Source organism: Poecilia formosa, unplaced genomic scaffold (assembly GCF_000485575.1).
Source record: "Poecilia formosa unplaced genomic scaffold, Poecilia_formosa-5.1.2 Scaffold12, whole genome shotgun sequence".
Classification (NCBI taxonomy): domain Eukaryota; kingdom Metazoa; phylum Chordata; class Actinopteri; order Cyprinodontiformes; family Poeciliidae; genus Poecilia; species Poecilia formosa.
The window spans coordinates 4,655,432-4,664,163 of record NW_006799951.1 but is presented as its reverse complement, the minus strand read 5'-3'; the positions used below and the strand labels follow the sequence as shown (position 1 = coordinate 4,664,163).

The 8,732-nt window shown below is 41.7% G+C and overlaps 1 long non-coding RNA gene across 1 annotated transcript in view; it reads left to right on the top strand.

Annotated features, from left to right (window-relative positions):
- Positions 1 to 3,535: 3,535 nt before the first annotated feature.
- The window catches only part of LOC107835547 (uncharacterized), a 47,784-nt gene continuing 42,587 nt past the window's right edge, over positions 3,536 to 8,732 (top strand). Inside the window, exon 1 of the long non-coding RNA XR_001661330.1 lies at positions 3,536 to 4,043. This is a non-coding gene — a long non-coding RNA (uncharacterized LOC107835547). The remainder of the gene's footprint in view (positions 4,044 to 8,732) is intronic.

Sequence of the window (8,732 nt, the reverse complement as noted above, 5' to 3'; positions counted from 1 at the left end):
TGAGGCGGAGACTGCAGCTCAAAGGAGGAACTGTGTGGAAACAGGCGGTGCTTTGTATGAGCAAGTGTTTAGGCGCCCCGGACTGGTTGCCACGGGAGATTTGAGGTTTCCTCAAATATGCATGAAAGAACTGAAGCAGCACTAGGCATGTTTTTGATGAAGGGATGATGGAAAGTAAAAATCAAACAACTAGATTTTCTTTCATAATATGGGAGGTATTAAGAAAGGGAAGACTGCAAACACACCTACTCCTGAAATGACTTTGCTCTGCAGTAATCTTAAGACTATGTTTATGCGCACTTCTTTTCTACCACATACTTTAAATCTACTCAGTTTTTCATTGAAATGCTCGGATCCTGTTCTCTGTAAACGACCAGAATCTTCACAACAACATTTGGCTTCTTATCCTCCTTGTGGACGGTCTTATTAACCGTCAGCAGTCTTCCCAACGTTGTGTATGCCAGTGCTGTCCAAACTTTAAGCCCACAAGGTCAAAGTTGTCCAGTTCAAGCCACAAACGTTTGAGATTTGATTACTGTCATTTTTTTTTAATTTTTACTTAATTGTGTTCTTTGCACTTCAAATTAAAATGAATGCAAAGGACTTGCGTAACAAAACAAACCTGAGATACCTAAGAAACCTAAACATCAGAACCCCCTTTAAAATGACGACAACCTTCAACCGAGCAGTCCACTGAGCTGGCGTGGAAAGAAACGCAACATGTACAAAACTCCATCCTGAAGGGTAAAATTATGCCATAACCACCTCAAACATTTTTCTTTTTTTTTTAATGAGGGATTATCTGCTTCAACCACCTGTGCTGGCAGTCTGAAAGTCTACCATTCTTGAATTGTGTTGAAGGACCTTAAAATTTTCCGAGAGGTTTTCATTAGCTGTAAGCCACAATCATCGAAATGAACAGACGTGAAGTCTTGGAATGTATAAAGAAGCCCATATTATTTTAAAAATGTTCCATTTAATTAGTAAAATGTTTTTTTTTCCCCTAAAGTTTATGGAGACTAGATAAAAATTGTAAGCCAACAAAAACATGAGAGTTGTTATTGATTTTGTGGAAAAACATTTTATATATATATATATATATATATATATATATATATATAACATATTCCACCTGTGCTGAATAAATCTACACAAAAATGGTTAGATATTGCAACAACAACAAAAAGCTGTCCAGCCAAAGATGAATTTCCATCCAGGTTTTTTTTTTTTACACATATTTGCCAAAGGGTGCCAATAAACAGTGGAAGGCCTTGTAGATGTCTGAGCGTGTATCTCCATTCCCATGTCTCCTCTCATCCCAGACAAACCGCCTGTCAGGCACAGAGACTCCAGATTGTGGTGGGCATTCTTAACTGCACTCAGCAGTGACAGTCTGCGGACGCGGCCTCTCAGTTCACCTGACTGATGGATATTGGAAACAAAGGATTCCTGTTGCAGTCGCTCGCCGAGAGTCGCCCTACAAATAGCTCGGGGTGTGAGGGGAATTTATGGAAATGTGCCGTGTGGCAACAAAAGAGGCGACGGGAGACAGCTGTGTTAACGGTGATGAAACAAGCGGGGCGGCTTTTTTTTTTGTTTTTTTTTAAATCTGAGCCATCAGGAACTGACGGGACTCGCAGAGGCAGTTTGTGTTGTAAACATTGCATCAATACCGTGTAATTATGTCTTTACGTCTCATTGCCCAGCATGCAAATACACGATCGGAGTTTATTGGTGGAGAAAATTTAAATTTCAAAGAGAGAGAGAAAGGGTATTGAATATTGATGACCTGCACCTCCATACACCTTTCATTGCCTTTCATCTCCAAACCTATATATAGTACACGGCAGGGCTCCACTTGGAGGACGGCGGTGGCTCAGAGCGCCTTAGGATGATGGCGAGGGAGAGGAAGAGCAAATGCAAAGAGAACGGCGCAGGCGTTTGTACAGTAGATTGGTAGGGATGTCCAAGAATGTGTGTGTGTGTGTGTGTGTGTGTGTGTGTGTGTGTGTGTGTGTGTGTGTGAGAGAGAGAGGGGTGGGTGTGGTTGGGCAGGGGGAGTGAAGAGCACAGGGGATTAACGGTTCCCACCTGTCAATCACAATCAATCTTATTGAAGCTGTGCTTCCTGAGGCGGAGGACTACAACCGATTCCTGCAGCTTCCCGGTGCTCATCCTTTGATCCTCCTCTCTGTCTGCAGCTACAATTTTTTTTTTCATGGCTCAACACTTGTCTTTGAGTTTCTCCTCTCCCTTGTGCATGCTTTTTAAAAAAATATATTTATTTTTTTTGATACAGTCTTATTATTTCTCTAGTGTTTGTTGGAAGATATGCCTCAGGAAAACAAACAAACAAACAAAAAACAATCTATCAACTCTAGGCAGTAATATTTGACATGTTCTTTCAAATCCCATTGTGCACAGACGGAATGAACGCGTTCTGCTGTTTTGTCACATTTTGCTCGCCCTAGTGCCACTAGGTGGTGTGAGTGCACAGCCTCTGACCACAGCGGGGCCTGATTGGTTAAATGAAGTGCACACGGAGCCGGCATATTTTTTCTTTCTTCTGTGTACAAGCAACATTACATGCACACAGACACGTATCTCCTCATCGGCAGTGTGGGCCCGCTGATTTCCCCTCAAGCTGCAAGCACTCTGATGTCTCTGCGGAGATAAATGCGCCCAGTCTCGCGCCGAGGCGGCGGCGGCGGCGTGCGCGCACCCTCACACATGGCCCCCGAAGAATGGTGAAACATTTATGAAGATGCTCAATAGCCGCTTTGCTTTGCTGTAAGTGTCCCTGTTTACTTAAATCATGCCACGGCGAGAGGGAAACATTTTGCCATTTGTTTACCAGGATATGCAACACACACACACACACACAGCCAGATATGCAGAATCGTTCACCACTTCAATCTGTGCAATTCCCTGCCTCTCATGGCAGTTTATGAGAGTGAAGATGTGCATATGATTCCTGCAGAGGTGCTAAATTTGCAAATACACAATGCTCACCCTCTCTTGATCTGCCCTTACAAAGAAAGAGACGTGATGCTGGTCCTGCTTCAATGTTTCAAATTAAAAATGGGGACATGTAATTCAATGAGAATGCAGTGATTGTTTAAAAGAAAACCTCTAACTTCTAGTTATTGTCAATCTTGTGATCTTTACAGATAATCTGGAAATGTGATTCTATCTATTAAAACTAAAGGGGTTGCTAACTTGGTGGTTTAAAGCCGGTTGGTTGCTAACCTGATGACAAAATGGAAAGATGTCAGCAATGATCTTAGATCAGGGAGATCATTGTAGTAGCATTTATTATTCTATGATATTATTTGCAAGTTTTTTTTTAATTTTTAAAAAAAAAGTATTTAAAGTGTCTTCATCTACCCTGGTGGTAGTAACCTTTCCAGCATGTCATTGTTCTTCTTAGGCCTTCTAATGAACCATCATTGGATCCAGGTGCGCTAAACCAGGGAGAGAACTAAAACATGCAGGACGCCGGCCCTCCAGGGGGCCATTGTAGCTTTTTATGGAGCTTAATATGATGGACTTGTCATGATCCTGGTGTGTGTGAGTCCTCATCCTGAAGAGAGGATCTTTGTTGGAGGACTTGGATGGCTTGCCGCAGATCACACACCTGTCTGCAATCACCTCATCAGTTTAGCAAGTTAAGGATGATTTGCCATGATGGCGTCAAGCCTTCTGGGTTCCTTCAGAGTTTAGTTTTGCCTTTGGAGCAAGAAGTATGTTTTATTTACCTTCCTTGAACTCAAGCTCTTTGTGTCCTCTGCGCCTCTCAGCTTCAGTATTAGTTTGGTTTCCACACTAACACCTGAACATTTCCTCGGACCTTTACACGTCAGATTTCTCCTGGACAATCACCTGTCCCCCGTTTGTCCACTGCAGCTCTGAAGTTCCCCAGGTTCTCTCTTGCCTTCCTGCTCTCAACTTGGATTTCCACTCCCTTGTTGACTCTGCTTTTGAAATCTTCCCGTCTGGAGCTCATCTTCTCAACCCACCAGGGTCCTCCATCCTTCAGAACAGTAAGCCAACTTTTCTTATCCTTCAGATCTAAAGAGTCATCTCCATATTTGTCCTCCAGAGTTTCCTTTTACTATTATGAACTCCCCTTTCCCTTTCAATTCTGTGTCCCATTAAATGTTTCTAAATGTGGGTCAGGAAATTACTGGAAACATGAAAGGATGAAGGTCCATTTCAAACGAATTATCTATTATCACAAAAAGCAGATAGAAGAGACTCCATTGTTGGACTAGGCTTTCAGCTGTTAAATGACTAGATTTGGTATCAGGGATAAAAGAAATCTTGAGAGCGGCGTCCTTTACATATAAACCCATCAACCTAAACGTAGGTAGACGTGTCTGAATGTTTACGCGACACCTCCTCTTAAATTCCTCTCCAGACTGAGTCTTCGTAAGGCAGCTTATAGGGTGCAAATTGTCAGGCTTTTATCTTTTACTCCCTTACCTGTTTATAACCTTGGTTCCCAAATAAAACCCCACATTGGGCCACAAAACATGCTCCAAATGGGATCTTGTGGTGTTTGTGAAGCCATCCAGTTATTTTGAGTGCTTTTCTTACGATGCTGAAGCGCAAGTCCCTGTAGAAGGTGAACAAAATGGGAACCCAAAATTAAAATTTCGCTTATCGTCCACCGAGAGGTGCACCCTTAAAGAGTGAGCAGCTGCTTTGCACTATTGGATCGTTGAGTGTTTGAATCAGAGCTGAGTGGACCGTGGTGGCGTTCTTTCCCGATCCAGGGTTGTGTGTTTTACAAAGGAACTGTACATACCACTGCTGCTGCGATACAAACCTCTAATGGTGTATTTACTGCAAAGAATTTGTTCAGTTTGTCCACCGGTCTGCTGCCACAGCCTGGTGTGTTCAGCAGCCTAAAAGGACGCTTGTTTGCCTCCCCAAATACACATTTGCGACTGGTCAGGACTACAAAGGATACACACCGTTCGTTAAACATCACGGCGTGAAAGTGGCAAACAAAAGGTACAACCGTGCAAAGGTGCACGGGTAGCGCTTCAAACGCGAATACACTCGGCCATGTTTATATATTTAAATAGGAACAAACGCACACTTTTTTTCTTTTTTCTTTTTTTTTTCTGCACATGTATGTCCATATAGGTGCTTTCATGTGATCTCAGTCCTTGAACTGTTAAGTGGCAGAACAGAAAGACTCACTAACCCATCTGTATTCCTGGCTGTGCGTGACCTGCACTCTAACGGATGAGCTTTTGTCCATAGGCGAGCCAGATGAGGAGCAGAGTGGAGTGCTAGTATTACTACCCTGCATTGGCACAGACTCTTGGTATTCCTTACCTCTAGGCTCAGACGGCCTTATGTCTGTCTGTGGCAGCTGGGTGGAGTCGGATAAGTGTTGCGTTGGCTTGGCGAGATTTCTTGTTGGTGTGTTTAGAGCTGCCCATCTGTGTGTTTGCATTAGGCCAACTTAGGCCATGTGGAGGTACAAAGTGTGTGTGTGTGTGTACACACAAATGTCCCAGGACTGAGTCGAAGGATGAAGTTGCTGCAAGTTCCTTAGGTTGATATCTGGTGGACTATGAACAAGAGTTTCAATCAATCCCACACCTGAATTGCCTAAAACCTGTGGGAAATACTGAAAAGAAAATCTGTCCTGCAATTGTTGACAAACTCCTCACTCGCCCATAAAACATTTTATTTTTTCTCCAGTGTGCTTTGCTGTAACTCTTATTCATTGAGTAAGAGAAACCGTATTTATCTCCTGTCACAGAGGTCATCGGAAGTACAGAGAATATCTTGCAAGAATTTTTCTTCAAAGCTATTTGTGAGTCCACTCCAGTATTACATTTACTCGATGTATTTTTGAAATAATTTCTTTATTGAGCTCTAATTTATTAATGAATGAAAACCAGCAAAGATCTTTGAACCCATCAGTTTCACAGTCTCCTTTTCTCAGAAATGCCTCATTGCCTTCTGAACTGCCATCTTGTGTTTATAATTTATCGTGAACTGTGCACTCCGTTCTTTATCCTCAAAGAAAATACTAGACAGAAAACAGATCTATGTGGAAGACTATTTCTCTTTACCATGATTATAAAGGAAAGCAGGCCCGATGCATCAAGCTCCAAAAACATTAACTGATACGCCTTATATAGCGCCATCAGAACCACAAGCTGGAGAGACTTGGAGATTATATCTCGCAGCTTCTTATTTCCGCACCTGAGCAAAAAGAAAAGCTTCACAGCCAGCATAATTTTCTCTACTTTCTCTGCTGCCAACAACCAGTATAGCATTGAAATGACTTGAAACGTCCACAAATGCCACACAACTATTTCTATTTGTTTCCGCTTGTTTGCATTTTGCACTCATGAAACGAACTGAGTGGCAATAGAGCGGCAATCAGGAAAGATTAAAAAGGTGTTGCTGCAACTTCAGTCAGCTGAAATGTGACTGCAAGTTGTCTCAGCCATTAGTAATAATGGGTAATAATGGTGGTATATAGAACTCTGTAAAGTAATCTGCTAGTTTAAAACAAAAGGCAATTTCAAAAGCAGGAGACGTTTTATTATGATAATGACCGTTTCCCCCAGTAGTTATGGTTTTCTATGAGTTGTGCCTAAAGCAAATTTCTTTGGCCAAATCGTATATCCAGTCAAAGACGCTGAGCAGTCCACAGTGTTGTACACAATAAAGACGTCTTCAGAAGATTACAAAAAGATCCTCACTCTTATATCTCTAATAAAGATGGTTTTCCATCCATCCTTCATTTTTTTCCTTTCCTTCCCCCTCTCCCTGCCCGTCTGTTTCACCATATCCATCACATTGTTTCCTCTTTTTTTTCTCACTTTGCCTGGCTGGTTTTGTTGCTGGGGATCTGAGTGATTAACTGCCAGTGTGAAGCATGTGTGGGCATGCCAGCCCATCTAGCAGAGTCCCCCATGGCTTCCCCCCCAAAAAAGAGAGAGAAATCAAAACATCAGCCTCTCAAGCCTCTAAACGGAGTCTGAAGACCTGCTCCTTTTCCACTCTAATGGCCCCTGTGATACTTCCCTGGAGGTAATGATGTTTTGCGAGACAAAACTCTCATTGCAGTGCTGAGAGATGACGAGGCAAAAGGGCTTTCCTCTTTTAAACTGCACTTCACTGCAAGCTTTATTTTAGTATTGTGCATCTGTGGTGGTAGAGTTCTCACCAAATGCGATTATTTTTATGTAGAAATATCACCAAGAATATTATCTACAAATAATTCTGCTCCAACCGACGGACCATTTTGTTTTTTTTTTGGGAGTGGGATGTACAACAGACTGGAAAGACTCGGTATTTGCATTATCGTGCATAACTGAATCTTTGAGTAATTTCAAAAGCATTAATATTAATTATTTTTCTCTTTTCCTGTGGCACTGTGCCCTGCAAGGCTTCCTTGCCCAGGGGGAGAACAGAGACGCACCGCGGAGAACATGCACGAATCCCCAGCATCCTTGCAGAAGTGACTAAATCGTGCTTTGTAGAGTTTGACTTCAGAGTCACAAAGAGGCCGGGCTTCTTTGGGGAATGCAATAAGGCAGAACCTCGCACCATCCTTCAAATCCAGCAAAATGAACCATTTTACAAAAATGCTGAAATAGGATGCTGAGAGACAGAAGGTGTGCGTTTGAAATGTGGGTTACTGACTCTTGTTTATCATACAGCTGATCCAGTTTTTATGAGCAATGGCCTTTCCTTGACTGTTGTTGCACACTTCTTTAAACTCTGCAAAGGGAATCAAAACGCATAAAAGAGATGAGGTCTGATTTTTGCAATTAATATAGTGTGAAAATGTGCTTGGCTAGAGCAGTTCACATTTCTACAGTCACAGATATGTCTTACAATAACTACAAAACTGGAGCTTTATGTGATGCACATAATTATGAAGAAAATTAAGAATACAAGTCTTGGACAAACAAAAATCTAATAGTTCAGGGTGTCTGAATTTAATTTAGAGCTGTTGTAAACTTAAGTAATTGAATAATTATTCTGACACTCAAGTAATCACAGTATTGATATTGGATATCAACATCACAAATTTTTATATTTGTGCATCCCAAACAATTACTTTTCTATAGTTTAGAAAGTTAACCTGTAACAATAACAGCTCACCTTTTAAATTAACCTGGACAGAAATCATACAAAAATCTGAAATTGCATTCAGTTTAATAATAGAGCAGCAGACTCACAAAGACACTTATTTAAAACATGTCTATACCCCAGATTTTTGTTTATGTATTCATATTCAGTCAATTTAATAGCTAAACTCTCACTTTGTTCAACCATTTGTATCTTTTGTGTCCATGTGCGCAACTGGATTTGATGCCTTCATCACACACACAAACACATCTGACACCTACTTACCGCCACGGTATGCTCCGCTTTCCATTTTCTTTTGCCGAGATGGTTTGAAATTTATTTTCCAGTTTGTTTGTAACAATACACTTGCGCTGAGCGTCAGCAGCCGGCTGTGTTCAGTCTATCCACTCCACCTGTATAAATACACCCGCCACTTTTGCCACTGTTCGCTCCGTCCCAGCCACTATTTTAAGGATGCATGCCTATTGGTCTCCTGAAAAATGATTAAAAATCTGGACCAAGCAATGAAATCACCCTGGATAACACTTCAAAATTGGACATTATGATGCCAGCACTTCGCATTTGTCAACAACTCGTAGGTGGAAGTGGGAGCCTTG